The sequence below is a fragment of the Podarcis tiliguerta genome (assembly GCF_965153285.1).
Source record: "Podarcis tiliguerta genome assembly, chromosome: 2".
Taxonomy (NCBI): Eukaryota; Metazoa; Chordata; class Lepidosauria; order Squamata; family Lacertidae; genus Podarcis; species Podarcis tiliguerta.
Window position 1 is genome coordinate 113,661,379 of NC_139535.1, and position 19,811 is coordinate 113,681,189.

The 19,811-nt window shown below is 43.8% G+C and overlaps 1 long non-coding RNA gene across 1 annotated transcript; it reads right to left on the bottom strand.

Annotated features, from left to right (window-relative positions):
• Positions 1–1,675: 1,675 nt before the first annotated feature.
• Positions 1,676–19,807, bottom strand: LOC310671796. The gene is made up of 2 exons (XR_014508202.1): positions 19,648–19,807; positions 1,676–2,187 (listed from the first exon to the last, which is right to left on the bottom strand). It is a non-coding gene; the product is annotated as an uncharacterized lncRNA (long non-coding RNA).
• Between the last annotated feature and the right edge of the window lie 4 nt (positions 19,808–19,811).

The window sequence follows — 19,811 nt, forward strand, 5'->3', positions numbered from 1 at the left end:
TGCTGGAACTGTTAGCAATTGTGCCTTCAAAGAGGGCATGGGTAGGCTCATGCTAGCTGGCAGCACCCACCCAAATGTCTCAGAAGGGCCCCTTCAGCAGTTTCATTGGCATGAATTGGGGCTTCCTGGTGGTGGTGGTGTGGTAAGCTGCCTAATGCTTTCTTTCTGAGCAGCCACAATCATGCAAATCACAATGGATAGAGAAGCATTGCTGTTAAAGGTTTGTGTGGTGCCAAACGATGTAAGAGTATCTCTTTGCTACAGATTATGAATAGATGTAATTTTACATGATAAGATAATGACAAGAATAATGAAACTGTGTGTTTCAAGACATCCTTTGAAGAGTGGGAAATAGCTCATCACTATCATCCATATCCAACACTGGAGAGACCGAACAATGCATTAAAACATCTTCCACATAAATGTCAGAAAGATTAAATTGCTAAACGGAAGGTAACAGTCTGGGTCGGTTAATGATCTGGTTTGTATATTTCTAATTTTCATTCATTTTCTTGAAGAGAGTAGAAATTGGGTTTTGATTTGTGTGTGGGTTTTGATGTGATAGTTTTTTTAAAAAAAAATCACAAAGGTATGCAGCGATGGGGGATGGAAGGACTAGAGCGCTATTCCTTATCACAAACCATGTGACAATACAGAAGAAGTGCCTATGACTAGTGACTGGTGGACTCCCGAGTCCAATTTGTAGTTGGCCTGTTAAAAAAAGATTAATTGAAAGGACATGAAAAAATTAATACTTTTTAAAATAGATCAATTAATAAGATTGCTTCCTTTAGCTGTCATGTTGCAAATGAGCTGTTCAGATCAGATTTTTCTGTCTGCATAATTGACCCGAGTGTCCACACAGTGACCCGTTTTTTCAAATATTTATTGCTATTTGCCATCTACACCAGTGGGTGTAAAATCTACAGTGGTACCTCTAGATGCCAACGGGATCCGTTTCGGAGCCCCATTCGCATCTAGAAGCAAACGTAACCCGTGTCCGTGCGTGTCACGTTTCGGCACTTCTGCGCATGCGCGTGACGGCATTTTGAGCGTCTGCGCATGCGGCGAAACCCGGAAGTAACGAGCACCGTTACTTCCAGGTTGCAACGGAGCGCAACTCGAACGCACTCATCTCGAAGCACATTCAACCCAAGATATGACTGTATTAGATTTTAACCCTTCCTGGATGCAGGGAGCAAGGAGTTAGAAGGGACGCAGGCATCATACAGATGCCACAAACTCACAACATATTCAGAATTGTGAGTTCTGGCTAATAACCAGTTGAGTGTGTGCAAACAAATTAGCACCCCACACAACAGTTTTCACAATGCACACTGCACCTGTATAAGGAACTACGGTAGATGATGTTGGACTCTATCAACTCTAGCAAGCTTTGCCAATAGCCAGGGCTGATTTTATTTACTTACTGAATTTATACCCCACCCATGGGCAAATCTAGGCTTTATTTCACCTGTCAAAGACACCCCCCCCCCCATACACACACATTTCTGTATTTCAGGGCTGTCAGGAACAGTATTCTTCAGCCACCAAATGCCTGGGTAAACAAGAATGTTTTCAATTCCTCTTGAAAGTTAATAATGATGGGAGACAGATGTACCATCCTAGGGAGAGTATTCCACAAATGGGGAACCACCAATGAAAAGCCATTGTCTTTTTTTTTTTTTTTTTTGAATATTTTTAATTAATTTTAGCATACAAAAATTTTAAGACATACCACACAAATTATTATACATATATCCTTCTTTGGACTTCCTTCAGCATCTCTGATAGCCTTCCGTCTTAATTATTTCTCCTGCAATTCCTAACTTAATATTGCCTTTACATTTTCTAACAAATCATTTCTTCCTTTCCATTTTTACAATATTTCTTAAATTACTCCTCACAGAGCTTCTTGTAGTCCTACAAACGTAATTTGATCATCACAAATACTTTTCAGATACTCCGTAAATTTAGTCGAGTCTTCGGTAAACCTCTGGTCTCCCCGGTCTCGGATCCTTCCTGTTAGCTTGTCTAATTCTGCGTAGTCCATCAATTCCATCCTCCATTCTTCTAATGTTGGTAATTCTTCTTGCTTCCATTTTTGGGCCAATAATATTCTTGTTGCTGTTACTGCATATAAAAACAACTTACAGTCTTTCCTTTTTATATCATTTCCAACAATACCTAAAAGAAATGAAAAGCCATTGTCATGGGTCAACCAGGCAGCCCCCAGGGGTGGCACCATCAACAAGGCATCACAAGCTGATCATGGTACTGGAGAAGGCACATTTTTAGGTACAACTGGAGGATCACAGGTTTCCTATTCCTGCAGTTCTGCCTCATAAGTGTCTTAATATTTCACATGTACCTCATGGATTAGGTTGCCTGTGTTTTTGCTCCTCTCTGGAAGGATGCCCCACCCCCACCCTCTAATTCCTAATTTGCTTCCAGAATAACCGAGGGAGGGGTACTCATAATCCCCACATCATTCAAAGCTTGCATGCTGAACAGCTTGAAAAGGGAGCCACCCTACCCATACTTTCTCCCACCAAGAGCATATTTTCTGCCATAGGCTCCTGCTGCTTTCTCACCAGCATGGGGTGAGTTGTTACCGTTCCATTCCAAGGGAGTGGTAATTTATCGTCACAACAAACAATTTGCCTGAGCTAATTAGTCGAGAAAGTTGTATTTGTTACGTTTTCTCAAAATATCCATGTTGATCACAATAGTGCTTATTTTAACTGCATAAATCAATATCATTGGTTCAAAACAAGGCACTTGATTAAACTTTGCAAATAAAGCCTGAGTAGAAACTAGCCCACAGAAATGTCTGCTAAACTGCTGGCCCACACATGATTACATCAATCATCTGTAGCACATCGTAGATCTGAAAGAAGGGGAAGGAGAGAAAAGGATCTGGAAAAGCTGGCAGCCATACCCCAGGAGATCAATGAGGTGACCAGATTCCTAGTATTTACTATACTTATCTTATGAAACTGTAGAAAGCTGCTGAAATTAAACATAGGCATTCGGCTTAGAGGGATGTCATGCTCACTGAAAACGGTCTTTCTTGTTCATTGGTGAAGTGAAATTTTTTTATCACCAACCATGTTGAGACTGTTGAGAGCACCATCCTCCTCCCCATCAATTAGGTTTGGGGGAAATGCTTTAGGTTTTTTTGAGCTTGGGGAGGGACATGGACTTCCTGGATCACCCCCAAAATTCCCCATGCTGCTATTAGCCTTGAGAGATCCTTCTACAGTGGTACCTCGGGCTAAGTACTTAATTCATTCCAGAGGTCCGTTCTCAACCTGAAACTGTTCTTAACCTGAAGCACCACTTTAGCTAATGGGGCCTCCTGCTGCCACCACGCTGCCGGAGCACGATTTCTGTTCTCATCCTGAAGCAAAGTTCTTAACCTGAGGTACTATTTCTGGGTTAGCGGAGTCTGTAACCTGAAGCGTATGTAACCTGAAGGTTATGTAACTCAAGGTGCCACTGTATTGGCTACAATATGTGACTTTTTTCAAGCCTAACTGCATCAGGGGAAGGGCAGGTGGGGATCCTCTTAGGGGTGTCAGGGAAGGTCTTGGCATGTGCATTGTAACCTCGTATCCCAACATTTATTTGTTTTTTAATGGAATTCAGCCATGTAGCCCTTTGGCAGTGGCAGAGGAATAAAGGTCAAGGAGTGTTTGAGTATTTGCCTCTTCACATCCCAGACAATCTTACTCAGCTATGAGTGATCGCCAAAGAAGCAGCTATTTGCCTGCCCTAGAGGGGTGATAGTGTTTCCACCTCCTTATAGCAAGGGTGGCAAACCTATGGCCCTCCAGATATTGTTGGGATTCCAGCTATCATCAGCCCCAGCCTTCATGGCCAGTTCTCAGAAATGATGGAGAGCTCTGGACCAAAAACATGTGTACAAGATAAAAAGGTGCATGAAGGTGGCAATTTTGATCAGAGAATGTTGTAGAGAGTTAAACACGCCCTCCCTAAGAACTGTTGCTCTGATCAAACTGGCAATGGGAAACGGGATGCATTTTATTTTTAAAAAACTTTGAGGTTCTATTGTAGATATCCCACATTAAGATGCTGCTTGCTGGGTGGGACTGATCTGATACACTAGCTTCCTGTTGCTTCCATCTTGCTGTTGCTTACTGGGATATCTACAATAGGACCTCATAGTTTTTAAAAAATGAAATGCATTCTGGATTAGTTGTAGTTTCTGGGTCACCTTCAAAGGTAGCCCCACGTAGAGCGCATTGCAGTAGTCCAAGCGGGAGATAACTAGCTCCCTGGTAGGTGGGCCACTGGAATAAATGTACTCTCCTGGGAAGCAAGAGTGGCGCACCTAACAGGGAGCTAGTGTAGTATCTCTAGTACTACATGCATGCTCTAGTTATCTCCCACTTGGACTACGGCAATGCGCTTTACGTGGGGCTACCTTTGAAGGTGACCCAGAGACTACAACTAATCCAGAATGCGGCAGCTAGATTGGTGACTGGGAGCGGCCACTGAGACCACATAACATTGGACCTGAAAGACCTACATTGGCTCCCAGTACGTTTCCGAGCACAATTCAAAGTGTTGGTACTGACCTTCAAAGCCCTAAAGGGCCTCACCCCAGTATACCTGAAGGAGAATCTCCACTCCCATCCTTCTGCCCAGACACTGAGGTCCAGCTCCGAGGGCCTTCTTGCGGTTCACCCACTGCAAGAAGGCAAGTTACAGGGAACCAGGCAGAGGGCCTTCTCAGTAGTGGCGCCCGCCCTGTGGAACGCCCTCCCATCAGATTTCAAAGAGATAAACAACTACTTGACCTAGTTCTAGTTACAGGTAGGTAGCTGTGTTGGTCTGCCATAGTCGAAACAAACAAACAAACAAAATCCTTCCAGTAGCACCTTAGAGACCAACTACGGTAAGTATGATACCAATCAGAAGAAGTGTGCATGCACACGAAAGCTCATACCAATAACAAACTTAGTTGGTCTTTAAGGTGCTACTGGAAGGAATTTTTTGTTTGTTTGTTTCAACTACCTGAGATTTAGAAGACATCTGAAGGCAGCCCTGTTTAGGGAAGTTTTTAATGTGTGACATTTTAATGTATTTTTAATCTTTGTTGGAAGCTGCCCAGAGTGGCTGGGGAAACCCAGCAGATGGGCGGGGTACAAATAATAAATTTATTATTATTATTATTACCCCACCTGGTAAGCCACTTCAAAATAATGTAGCTCACTTTGATATAACTGACAGTTCTGCTGTTGATTGGAAATCAGAAATGAGGGAACAGAATACAGTGGCACCTCGGTTTTTGAACGTAATCCATTCTGGAAGACCATTCCAAGTTCCGAAACATTCAAAAACTGAAACCTCAATAAACAACAGCTAGCATTCAGGATCTTGCACTCAGCGGAAGCTGCATGGCATGTTCAACTTCCGAAAAGTGTTTGAAAACCAAAGCAGTTACAGTGGTGCCCCGCAAGACGAATGCCTCGGAAGACGAAAAACTCACAAGACGAAAGAGTTTTCCGTTTTCTGAGTTGCTTCGCAAGACGGATTTCCCTATGGGCTTGCTTCGCAAGACGAAACGTCTTGCGCCTTTTTTTTTTAAACCGCCAATGCATTCCTATGGGAAACCGTCAATACACATTGGTGCTTCGCAAGACGAAAAAACTTGTAGAACGAAAAAACTCGCAGAACGAATTAATTTCGTCTTGCGGGGCACCACTGTACTTCCGGGTTTACGGCGTTCGAAAACAGAAACATTTGACTTCCGAGACGTTAAAAAACTGAGGTACCACTGTATGTATAATAATTGTAAATATGGAGACGCAGGCAGGGTAAAGAGGAGATCATCTCCCTTGAAGAAATACTAGCACTTACTGGGCCGGACCCAGATGTAAATAAAACTAGCCACACATAACAACTGCTGGCCCTGGGCATGGATACCCATCCAAATTTGAATTAGGCAATGCTTCTAGCCAGGGTGGCTCTAGCCAGTTCATCTGAGCTCAGGTGAGGACTGTGTCCAAAAGATGGAACTACAAGTATGTATCAGCACCAGCAGCAAGTACTGGAAGTGATATAGGGATGCGGGTGGCGCTGTGGTCTAAACCACTGAGCCTTTTGGGCTTGCTAATCAGAAGGTTGGTGGTTTGAATCCGCACAATGGAGTGAGCTCCGGTTGCTGTCCCAGCTTCTGCCAACCTAGCAGTTCAAAAGCATACCAGTGCGAGTAGATAAATAGGTACCACTGTGGAGGGAAAGTAAATGGTGTTTCCGTGCGCTCTGGCTTCCGTCTCGATGTTCCATTGTGCCAGAAGCGGTTTAGTCATGTTGGCCACATGACCAGGAAAGGTGTCTGTGAACAACTGCCAGCTCCCTTGGCCTGAAGTGATATGAGCGCCGCACCCCATAGTCGCCTTTGACAGGACTTTACCATCCGGGGTCCTTTAACTTTTACTGGAAGGGATTATACTGGATTCTATTGGAGCCATCTGATGGGATTTTCAGTTCATTGGATGTTGGAGAGAAGTAAACCAGTTCACCAATGTTTTGCATTACGACTGTGCCTTTCCAAATACTTGTTGAATTCGGGTTAACAAAGGGTAATCATTCTGGCATATGTGCATACCCTTGTGTGAACACAGTTTGTGGGTATAAGAAGGTTGAAAGGGTAGGAGGGGAGCTATTATGTGCTAATGACTCCATATTCTCATGGAGCAATACTGTTGGTTTCTGATAAATGCTTTTTTCCAGTTTCTAAACCATCCCGCTGAGCTACAGCCTTGCTGCTTATATGCACGCAGGCACACGCACACACAGAGAGCAGTTTGAAGGCTGGAACTTCTGGCAAGACAAAGCAAACTGGTAGGACAGCTTCTGGCAAAAGATAGCAAACATATGCAGCAACAGCAGCATGCATGCACCACGGCAAATGAAAAAAGGTCTTTGGAATTCCACGGAGTGATGGGGAAAATATCTTTAGAGTAGCTTGTCATGTGGGCTCAGGCAAATTGCAAAGGAAAATGAAGGGGCTTCAAGTGAAATAAATAACCAGGAATGTTAGGACTAGTAAAAAATATTGGAGGAAGTTGGAGGGCTGTGGAAGAGAGCTCATGGGTTGGGGTGGGGGGTGGAATCACTTGTGTGTAGCAGCAGCGTAAAGGGCAAATATGTCCATTAGTTATAAATCCGAGCTTTCACAATAATTTATTAACCCTCAAATCTTAAGTCAATGTTAAGATTTATTTGTTGTTTAGTCGTTCAGTTGTGTCCGACTCTTCGTGACCCCATGGACCAGAGCACGCCAGGCACTCCTGTCTTCCACTGCCTCCCGCAGTTTGGTCAGATTCATGTTTGTAGCTTCGAGAACACTGTCTAACCATCTCGTCCTCTGTCGTCCCCTTCTCCTTGTGCCCTCCATCTTTCCCAACATCAGGGTCTTTTCCAGGGAGTCTTCTCTTCTCATGAGGTGGCCAAAGTATTGGAGCCTCAGCTTCACGATCTGTCCTTCCAGTGAGCACTCAGGGCTGATTTCCTTAAGAATGGATGCGTTTGATCTTCTTGCAGTCCATGGGACTCTCAAGAGTTTCCTCCAGCACCATAATTCAAAAGCGTCAATTCTTCGGCGATCAGCCTTCTTTATGGTCCAGCTCTCACTTCCATACATCACTACTGGGAAAACCATAGCTTTTACTATACGGACCTTTGTTGGCAAGGTGATGTCTCTACTTTTAAAAATGCTGTCTAGTGATCCCCTTCATGGATCACTGCCTTGCCGTGGCGAAGGGGCTTGAAGAACTCAGAGAAGCTATGAACTATGCCAAGCAGGTCATAGTGGAGAGTTTTGACCAAACGTGATCCACCTGGAGCAGGAACCGGCAAGCCACTCCAGTATCCCTGCCAAGAAAACTCCATGGACAAAGACAACAAGATTTATTAGGGAAGCAATTGAAAATGAAATGTCAAGTATCATCGCCATTAAGTAAATCTGATGCAAGCACATTTGGAGTACTGTGTACAATTCTAGTTATGCCATCTCAAAAAGAATATTTCAGAGCTGCAAAAGCCACAGAAAACATAAACTGAAATTATCGAGAAGCTGGATTGCTTTCCATATGAGAACCAAAGTACTGGTGGATTTTTAGCTTTAAAAAAACGTCGCTGGATGGGACAGGCATGATAGAGGTTTGCAAAACCATGAATGGTGCACAGAGAGTAGGTACATAACACCCCCCGCCCTATATCTCATAATGGTAGATGACTGGCAGTAAGCCCAGGACAGATAAAAAAAGAAAGTACATTTTCACACAATACATAATTAACTGATGGAATTCACCACCACAAGAAGTGGCAATAGCTCCTAGCTTAAAAAATAATAATTATCACAGAACATAATCTGTTAGTTGTTATGAACTGCGTTTGTACAAGGAGGTTACACTTAGCTAACACAGTACACCTCTGAATTCCAGACCCAGGGAAAAAGCAATAGGTAAAGGCTATTACTTGTGAACTTCCCAGAGGCACCTAGCTTGCTGCATTTATTTTAAATAACAAGAATAAGAATGTTGTTATGCGTTTCCTGAAAGAATTCTGTAAGGCTTTCAGTGTGGGTATATCTGAACAGGCTTATGGGATGCCCTATACAGTGTTAAGGACTTAATTTGTTCTGGAGGTCCGTTCTTAACCTGAAACTGTTCTTAACCTGAAGCACCACTTTAGCTAATGGGGCCTCTCGCTGCCGCCGCACCGCCAGAGCACAATTTCTGTTCTCATCCTGAAGCAAAGTTCTTAACCTGAAGCACTTAACCTTAGCAGTCTGTAACCTGAAGCGTATGTAACCTGAGGTACCACTGTACACTCAAAGCACATCTTCCCCTGCTCCCCAAATCCTAGGATTGTCGTTTACTCCACAGAGAGCCAGAATTCCCATGACCCTTAACATACTACAGTTCCCAGGATTCTTTGAGAGAATTCATGTTCCTTAAATGTGTGGTGTGTACACGGCTCAGATGCATATTGTGACAATCTGCCGGTGCATTTCCAGCTGTTCTTCAACCTATGTTTACTTATGTTTATATTATATTGATAACTCTTATAAATTGTACTATTACACTGCTTAGGGATTCTTTCATTTAAGTGGCTAATACCCCTACCCGTACGGGCCAGTCTTGACAGACTCTAGGGTTGTGCGCCCATCTCACTCAAGAGGCCGGGGGCCAGCGCTGTCCGGAGACACTTCCGGGTCACGTGGCCAGCGTGACATCGCTGCTCTGGCAAGCCAGAGCCGCACACGGAAACACCGTTTACCTTCCCGCTAGTAAGCGGTCCCTATTTATCTACTTGCACCCAGGAGTGCTTTCGAACTGCTAGGTTGACAGGCGCTGATACCGAACAACGGGAGCGCACCCCGCCGCGGGGATTCGAACCACCGACCTTTCGATCGGCAAGCCCTAGGCGCTGAGGCTTTTACCCACAGAGCCACCCGCGTCCCGTTTAAGTGGCTAATAAATGATTCTAAATAAACACACCCACACCACAGAACAACAATAAGCTTCCAGTGACCTCCTGGCAGAAGAACACAAACTTGGGGGTAAGCACTACGACCCTAGAACTTCTCACTGCTCGGAGATGTGTTGTGAGGGTAATAATACTGTAAACAGCGCAAGAGATCACTCTCCCCCCCCCCCTTCCACTCCCATGGGATCAACTTTTGAATTAGGCTTGGAATGGCAGCAAGCGCTGGAGAAGCAAAGAACAGCCCCTTTTCTGATAGTTGATGGAGGAGGGAATTGCAGAAATGAATACAATGCAGAGGCCCCTCTCCTCCCTTCCCCCACCCACCCTCTCTTATTTCGCCTTTCCCGCCTTGCTCCCGTTTGCTTTGCTTTCCTCTCTTTCTGAATGAATCTCTCCCTCCTTTCCGCCCCCTCATCAGGCCCCAATGCTGGTGCCTCTTTCTTGAAACTCTTGCTGCATGCCAGTTGGAGGCCAGAGTGGGGATGAGAAGCTGGGAGGGGGCCGAGGGAGCTTTCCTGAAAATCACATGATTACCCAGCTTATATAAATCACAGCTTGTTTTTCTCAATTTGCAAGGGATTTAAAGGTACAGAGTTCCCTTTTAAAAAAACACCCCAAAAAACTAGGAATACGTTCCTTGGGCCTTTTCAAACTAGAGACCTGATTTGATGTACCCTAAAGGCGCCAATTCCTGATATTTTTTTAACAAAAATCAGTTGAAAACACTTGATGGCGCTTTCATTTACTAAGCAGGGATATAGCAATCACATTGTATCAGCATTTTACTATCCTTTTCGTTCTGTTGATGCATTAGAATGTCTACCAGAGCACTTGCAAAGGTGGCTACATCTGCTGTTCTTGGTTTATAAAGTGAGGTACACGCTACACAGAAAGCTTAGCAGTATGTCTACACTGTCCTCTAAATATGGCTGAACAAAGGGATGTTCTCCTGTAGCAAGCATTTTGTGTGGCTATGCCCATGGGCAAATTATTTACTGCTCTTAGCCATAAAATACAAAAACTTTCGTCCAAAGATAAGGAGGAAAATCTTGTAATTATTCTCTGGAAGTTGTTTCTTACATTCTGTAAGGAAACTGAGCCGTTTTGTGATACCATTTCCACCATCCTATTAACACTGGCCACCTTCCCTTATTTCCCTCTTTCATGATGGGAAACACTGCCATGAGAATTGAAACCATTTTGAGTTGCCAGGCTTTTCCTTGTCTTTTTAAACCAACCTCTGTTCCTGTGATTTTAAAAGTAGCTTGATCTGCCATTGGTAGGGGCGTTTTTCATCGTGCTTGGAAAGCATCACCTGTTGATTTCAGTAGATTAAATTGCTGTTATGGCTACAGGAACAGAGCAAACCAGTTTTTACTGGTCAGCTTGCAACCCAAATCAAATTCCATTTATTGCAAGGTATATTGAGTAGAAGCTGTCAGGGAACTGCCATCAGAACAGGAGCGGGAAACAGAGGGGCAGTTGTGTTACAGGGAGACTCTGAAAATCCTGCGAAGCAGTTCCTCTTCCGGGAAGAGGTGAAAGGACCAGAAGATGCTGGTAGGAGCCTCAGCACCACTTCTGGCAAAGCCGGCCAGGAGGGAAGCACGCCCCCTCTGTCGCCCACCCTGCACAGAAGTCTAAAGCGCAAAGAGGGAAGGAAAAGGCTGGGCGTAACGAGGCTTTTATGCTGGAGGAGGTCCAGGAAAGAAGCACTCCCAGAATCTGCTAGCGGTTGAGGCAGACATGAACTTTGGGGTTCTGCACTGTAAATAGTTTGCACCTAAATAAAACCTGTAAAAGACAGGTTGGAGTCCTGCCTGGTTACTCGTGAGCAGCCACCCTTGCCATCTGACAAGAACCCATAAACGTTTTATGAAAACAGGGAAGCATGAAGAGACAATGTAACTCTTCCAGAGGAGACTTGGGACTGGATCATACATTCATTTTCATCACTCGATGTCTTGCAGGAAAAAGTGATGAATTCAAAGGCCACAGCCTCATCTTACATTTAAAGCACTATTACGAGGGGATTAGGGGTTTCCTAACAGCAGAATGTTTCATATTAAACACAATTGCCTTTGAAGTCAGGTAACATGCAATTACAGTTCTTCTGCCTGTAGTGTTGTATTTTTGATAGTCCATTCATTCTTTGGCCATATTCACACCATCTATTTAAAGCACAGTTACAATACTTTAATAGTCATGGTTTCCTCCAGAGCATCCTAGGAACTGCAGTTTGTTTAGGGTTCTGAGAGCTGGTAGGAGACCCCTGTTTCGCTCAAAGAGTTACAATTCCCAGAGTTCTCGGGGAAGAGGGATGGACTGTTAAACCATCTGAGAATTATAGTTCTGTGAAAGGAACAGGGGTCTTCTAACAACTCTCAGCATCCTGAATCAACTGCAGTTTCCATGATGCTTTGGTGGAAGCAATGACTGTTTAAGAGTGCTTTAAATGTCTAGTGCAGATGTGGTCAATGAGTGGGCTATCAAAGATACAACACCAGACAGAACTGTAATTTCATCTCACCCCGCTTCAAATGCAATGGCTTAATAAGAAACATTCTACACATTCCAGTGCCACTCTTAAAGTACAGAAAAATCTTGGTTTATACAAGCATATGTGAACTAGCCCCTGGAAGTTTGTGTACACCGCTTTGCAGGACTTGCAAGGGACATCACCTTTCATTTTTGACAGTCTACTTTCAAAGCAGTTTCCAAATTACAGAGACCCCATGTTTATGTAGCAATGGGCTAAACCTGCACAATAATAGCTGGCTCTGTTGGTGTGGTTTTCTTTCCCAATGCTGCTGGCAAAGATTTTGTTTTATCTGCCACCCCCTCAAATGGAAAATGGTCAAGATTGGTACATTATCCTCCTACTGGCCAACAGGGATAGGGGGGATAGGGGGGAACTAAGAGGAAGCAAAAGGCCAGACCAACTTTATGAAAACATACCAACAACAAGGGCAGAGACCATTTGTCTGTCTGGAAAAATGGACCTTAAGTAGTACATCTTGGCTCGGACAATGACAACATACAGCGGTGCCCACATAAATTTTCTTATGTTTCTAGCAAAGCCACAGCTTGTAATATCAACTTCAGTCCAACACTGACCTTTCACAACTGAGACAAGCTCAAAGTATTAATCCAGAACCAGCTCAGATCTTCTAAACCATTTACTTGGTAAAGTAATGGCCATCTGTCATCTCAGAACCTGAGCAAAAATTAAAGCATGTGTCAACTAGAAAACCAGATAATTATGCCATGGGAAGGGTTGGCATGATAAAAACAACTTTTTATAGATGTGGAAATATATACAGGTGCCCCCCCACTTATGTGACGGCTATGCTCTGGACCACTGTGCACATAAGTGAAACGTAAAGAGGGGAACACCCTCTAAATGCCTATTTCCCCCTGCTCTCCAGCACGCTCTCGCACGCTCTCTCCATTCCAGACCAAAATAACTAGAGTTGAAGCTCTGGAAGCAGTTGGAGGTTGGAGGACTTGTGGCAAAGTGGCTGCGCTACCCTGCATATCAGCTGTTAGGTGGGGAGGTTCAGCAGCCTAAACAAAGCCCTGCTGCGCCTCAGATTTCTTTGGGGCTTCCACTGCCCATACGTCCTCTTTGGGCTCCGGGGAGGGTTTCCTCGTGAGCCACAAGGACTCTCCATCTCTCTCTCTCACCATTTCCTGGTATGATAGAAAGATAATTGATGGATCTATCTATTTCCCGGTGCTGTGCATACACAGTCACACATGAGTAGAATGTGCATGAAGTAGAAGGATGCCTATATGAGAAATATATGTGGGATGTAAGGTAGAGGTAAAGGGACCCCTGACCATAAGGTCCAGTCGTGACTTACTCTGGGGTTGCAGCGTTCATCTCGCTTTATCGACTGAGGGAGCCGGCGTACAGCTCATGTGGCCAGCATGACTAAGCCGCTTCTGGCGAACCAGAGCAGTGCATGGAAACGCTGTTTACCTTCCCACCAGAGCGGTACCTATTTATCTACTTGCACTTTGACGTGCTTTCAAACTGCTAGGTGGGCAGGAGCAGGGACCGAGCAACGGGAGCTCATCCCGTCGCGGGGATTCGAACCGCCTACCTTCTGATCGGCAAGTCCTAGGCTCTGTGGTTTAACCCACAGCGTCACCCACGATGTGGGATGTAGTCACCCTCTAAATTACAACAGCAGCTTTAACTGTGATAGTATATCCCCTAATCATTCTGTCACTGTCCCATAGTTGATCTTCTTATACTCCAAAGAACCACCTGTTCCTATAATTTGAAATCAGTATAACAGCTACCGTCAGCTTAATGGAAGTTGTAGCCATGCATGCTTCCAGGGGGAGAGTTCAGCATCTGGGACATCACTACCAAGGAAGTGCTACCAGAGCAAGCAACACCCACCAGCATCTCCCTCCCCACTGCCAATCTCAGGGTCAGTTGATAGAGGAAATGTGTTCTGACAAATACTTGGATTCCAGGTCCTGTGCAGTTTTAAATAACATATCCAGAGACCTTTTCTCTGGTGTTGCTGTCTGCAGGTGTTGCTGTCTTCAGAGTCTAGCCAGATGACAAATGGAGACAGGGTATTTTCTGTGGAACCATCCCCTGCAATAGATATTCTTCTTGTACCTATTCTGTTAAATGTTCAAAGGTGGGTTAAAATGGTTTAATATGCTTGGGCTTTTAATAAATAAACTGCAATGTTAATTTAACTGCTTCTTTTACAATTGGATTGCTATTTGCTGCTGTTTCTTCTGCCATTTTAATGATTGTGTAACAATTCAATGACGTTTTATCATTTTTTTATTTTTAATTGGAAGCAGTCTTGTAAATTTCTCAAATTTAAAACACCCACTTTAAAGTAAGTAAATAATCCAAAACCTGTATTTATGTTTCCATAGTTTTGCTCATACATACTGCTTTGGGTTCTGGTGGTCTGGGAGCATCTGCACTCTGGATCTCCCTACCTCTTGAGATCAAGCCTTCACTGTAAAGTGGTACCTCGGGTTAAGTACTTAATTCATTTTGGAGGTCCGTTCTTAACCTGAAACTGTTCTTAACCTGAAGCACCACTTTAGCTAATGGGGACTCCTGCTGCCGCCCCACCGCCGGAGCACAATTTCTGTTCTCATCCTGAAGCAAAGTTCTTAACCCAAGGTAATATTTCTGGGTTAGCGGAGTTTGTAACCTGAAGCGTATGTAACCTGAAGCGTATGTAACCCGAGGTACTACTGTACTCTTTTTGGCACCTGCTAAAAACATTCTTGTTTAGACAAGCCTACCCAGATGCTTAGAAAGTTGAGGAAATTTTACTTTGTTTTAGTATTTTATCTTTAAAACATACAAAAGTTTATGTTTGTGATTTCCCCTCTCAATTTTATTGTTTAATCTTTTTGTAACCTGCTTTGAGGTTGTTGTTTTTTACAATCAAGTGGGGTATGAATTTAATGAAACAAACAAACAAACAAATATGGTATGTGAATGTGTGTTTGACATGCACAGAATATGGCATGGTGGTAACAAGAGTATAGTGACATTCTTTCTCTGTAGATGTGCCCCTTTCATAAGGCAGTAAAGCATAGAAAGTCTTAGCAAAATCAGTCCCAAGACTTGACACAGGCCTTCTTGCACAATCAGGTCCAGGAGGACCCAAATGTAGGATAACAACTAACATGTGTGCCCAGCTCATGCCAAAACCAAGTCAGGCCAGAGAAACGAAGTCAATGCTGGCAGTGAGCAAAGGTACAAAATTGGAAGTCTGAGTAGAGTCCACTAGGCTAAAAGATCACCAGCAAAGGATGGTGGATCTGGAATGAAAGACGCTGAGCGGGTATAAAATCAACAGCATAGGTGGTTGTCGAAGACAAGGCCTGGGGCTCTTACAACAACAACAACAACAACAACTATTATATATACCCTGCCCATCTGGCTGGGTTGCCCCAGAAATAAGAGACAAGATGAAGAACAGGCATAACAAATGTAGAATTCAGTGTTCAAGTTCTATACCAGTACACAGCAACAACTGGACTCCTAGTGTGTTGGTCTAACCATATACAACAATGGCTTGCTCTTAGTGCAGCCCACACATCACACTGCTCTAGTGTAGGTTATGTGGCCACTTATACATTGCCAAAAAAGAGAAATTGCATCAAAAAGGAAGACAAGGGGGGTACTGGTTTGCTTTTGCTAATTATTATTATTATTATTATTATTATTATTATTATTATTAATCCCTGTCCACCTGGCTGGGTTTCCCCAGCCACTTTACATGTATAGATACAAATTTGGGGAAAATATATATAATTTGAATATATCTATATGAGTGGCCAGCACTGTGTGTGATAGTGCTGCTGCTCACCTGGCTGATGCAAGCACAATACGGGCAGTGGGGTGAGGCTGGAGCTCTGTGGCAAGAGACCAGATCAGCCATGTAGTCCTGACCTCATGTTGCTTTATTGATACACTACACCTGTCAACAAAAGGATTAAAGTCATCTAGCAACCATAACAACTTTAAACAAGAGTAAAGCATTAAACTGATCAAATCACACAAACAAAATGCTTTCCTAAATGAAGATGCTATCTGCTTTCTAAATAAACACAAGAAAGCTGATTATTCAGTATAAATGTCTTTAGATAATGAATTCCAGAGAGGATGCCTCCCCACAACCCCCTTGAACTTTAGGTTCACTTTAGGTGACAGATTTTTTGAGTATCATTGAATAGCAATGAATTGGTAATTGCCTAGTTTATGGTAATCTTACCACCCTGGGAGCACTATATGAATTTTCTCCCTCAGACACCAAAACACTTGACTATCTCTAGCACCATCACAAAAAAGGCTCTGCTTCTCACATTTGTAAGCCCTTACCTCTAAAGGTAAAATTATCTCTAACATTTTTTAGTTTTCCATTTAATGCTTCTCTTCACAGGTTGTTAGGGCTCGGGAAGATTTCAGGACACCACTGCAATATTATTATCTACATATAGGTGTTTTTTCATTGTCACATTTCTAAGCCCATTTTATATTTTATTCCAACCATGCTATGCACGTTCTCTCTCTCTCATAATAAAGCAGCAAATAGTATGTAATTAAGTATGACAGCAAGGTTTACAACCTTTTCTCAAACCTTCCCAGCTCCATTTAATCTACTTTTAAAAAACTGTTTTAATTTCAGAGATCAGGGAACAATAGGCTTGTCAGTGAATTGTGAACAGCCAGAGAGCAATGTAATTTAGGATGCTTTGCCTCCATTTCTTTCCTTGTGACATTTCCATTCTTCCCAAACTGGATCTCAAGCATGAAGACGCTGCCAGCTTTAGCAAATTAATTGTTAATGTTCCAAGAGAAATAAGAGCACAAAGGGTCACCATTTGGAACCTATTATGTTTTCAGTTCCAATGATTTTGACCACTGGACCTGGTGTGGAACAGTCCCATTGCACAACTTCATGTGGGTCAAGGGCATCCACACAAATGCCCAGTTCCTCTGCTCACACAATTTATCTCTCTTTCTTTTAAAGTAGAGAATTCAGATGAACAGAGCTTCTAGACAATCAGGCTTTGATGTTAACATGATTTCTCACATAGCTGTGGTGATGGTGTCACTCTTATGACCATGTTTGCTTGTAACAGTAAGGCAAGGACCATGGTTTAATAAACTGTAATGCGCATGAGTGGCCATTTTGCTTCTTCCCCAGTAGGGGAAGTAAACAAACCAGGAAGGATAGCTTAGCATTACATCCAAACTGTGGGTCGTGGTTTGTTGTTGACTTCCTGCGTGATCCTAAGCATGATTTCAGTGGGATGTACTCCCTCAGTAAAGAATGCCAGCACCAGATCAGAAGATCTCAAATGCATTCTTGAGCAGGGGAACAGCTCTTTCCCCACCAAGAGCACACCAGTTGCTCACTTCTGTAAATCATAATTGAGATCTGTTCCCCTGCTGTTCTCCAAGGCAATGGAAGAGCAACAAGGAGGGCAGATTAGAAATCAGGTTGGGTATGGTTTCACAGTCCAAGCACTTGCCTCACTTTACTGGTACCAGTCGTGCTAGTAAATCTGTGTCCTATTTCTTTCAGCAGCAACTTGAAGATGAAAAACTATCATCTTTTTATTGTATAGTTAATTAGGCCACAAAGAGAATTACATAAAGTATCTAACAGATAAGTGTATTTGTATAAATAATACTTCTGATGATCAATGATGTCACTTCTGAGAGGATAGTGACATCTGCTGGATGAAAGTGCACATTGTTATAAAATTATCTCCATCCAATAACCAACCCTCCCTTGTGGTCATAGCCCAACTAAGAGCAGCTTCACAACGTAAGATAAACAAAGCAAATATAAAAAACAAGCACATTAAAACATAATTTTAATTTGTGTCACACTATTTATTGAATACAGTGATGAGGAGCATTGGATGCGACTGCTGGTGGTCTCTGTAGATTCACCATAGAATCATAGAATTGTAGAGTTGGAAGACCCCAAGGGTCATCTAGTCCAACCCCTTACAATGCAGGAATCTCAACTAAAACATCCATGACAGATGGCCATCCAACCTCTGCTTAGAAGCACCCAATGAAGGAGAGTCATATTCCTTTTTACTCTCTGCTGTGGCAGCTTCCGCTGGAATGGCTAATAATTGTAGTTGTAAACCAAGAGGAGGAGCTACTGTAACAGATTATATTGGAGATACATTTCAAGAGAAGAACAGGGAACAAGTGGTACCACCAGGCAGGCATAGCTGGAAATACCAGCTGCTTGTGGTATTATTCCGGCTGCTTGTGATATTATTCCGAGTTTCACATTTCTAAAGCGTCATCTGAAAAGGAGATGTGTTGCTGCTAGGCACGAGGTAAGATAAAGGTAAAGGGACCCCTGACCATTAGGTCCAGTCATTACCGACTCTGGGGTTGCAGCGCTCATCTCGCTTTGAGCTGGCATACAGCTTCCAGGTCATGTGGCCAGCATGACTAAACCGCTTCTGGCGAACCAGAGCAGCGCACAAAAACGCTGTTTACCTTCCCGCTGGAGCGGTACCTATTTATCTACTTGCACTTTGATGTGCTTTCGAACTGCTAGGTTGGCAGGAGCAGGGACCGAGCAATGGGAGCTCACCCCGTTGCGGGGATTCGAACTGCCTACCTTCTGATCGGCAAGTCCTAGGCTCTGTGGTTTGACCCACAGCGCCACTGGCGTCCCCAGGCACAAGGTAGTAAGCCGCAGTAAGCTCTGTGACCATGCCTTTCATTTGGGAGCGTCAGTGTGCCCCCAATGTGCTCACAAAGGCTTTCCTGGTGACTAGGGGGTGCCCTTCATCGGAAATTAGGCTTTAAAAATATTCTGTTGTAGCCAATAAATTTGAAGGGTGTGTGGTTTGAGGGGTGTGTGTTTCTCTAGTTTGCAATGATGGCCATTGGCCCAAAAAGGCTGGCGACCCCTAAGAGCCAGATCACAGGAGCCACCACCAGATCACTCAATGTTTTAATTTAATTTAATTGAATCGCTCTGCCTGGCGGTTCCCTCGCTGCGAGAAGCCAAGTTACAGGGAACCAGGCAGAGGGCCTTCTTGGTAGTGGCACCCGCCCTGTGGAACGCCCTCCCACCAGATGTCAAAGAAAAAACAACTACCAAACTTTTAGAAGACATCTAAAGGCAGCCCTGTTTAGGGAAGCTTTTAATGTTTAATAGGTTATTGTATTTTAGTGTTTTGTTGGAGGCCGCCCAGAGTGGCTGGGGGGACCCAGCCAGATGGGTGGGGTATAAATAATAAATTATTATTATTATTATTATTATTATTATTACTGTACTTAAAATCTTCTGTGTGGCAGCGGCATGGCCCAAATTTGGTTGGAGTTGCAGAATTATGGGAAGGGTTTAAATCTCTCCAACCAATTCCCCTGATCTAAATTATCCTCCCTGGCTGTTGTACACACGTCGGAGAGAAATCCAACAAGGACTCACATCCTCTCCACCTGCTGAACTTCTGCCTGTCAGAAAAATGAGGAATGCAGAAAACTTTGCCTCCAGCAGCCTAACAGGGTTCCCATCCCCCCCCCAGTTGTCTTGACGCTGTTCTTTGTTTACAAAAATACTTATATACCTCCTTCTAGCATGCCAAGTCGCAGCCGCCACCCCAGGCACCTCTACGAGGCAGCAAAACCCCAACCGAGATCACCTCAGCGATTCACTCCTGAGGGAGCACGTTTCAGACGGACGCCTTTCCCGCCTTTGACGGGCGGTAGGCGGGGCTTGAGCCCTCACACA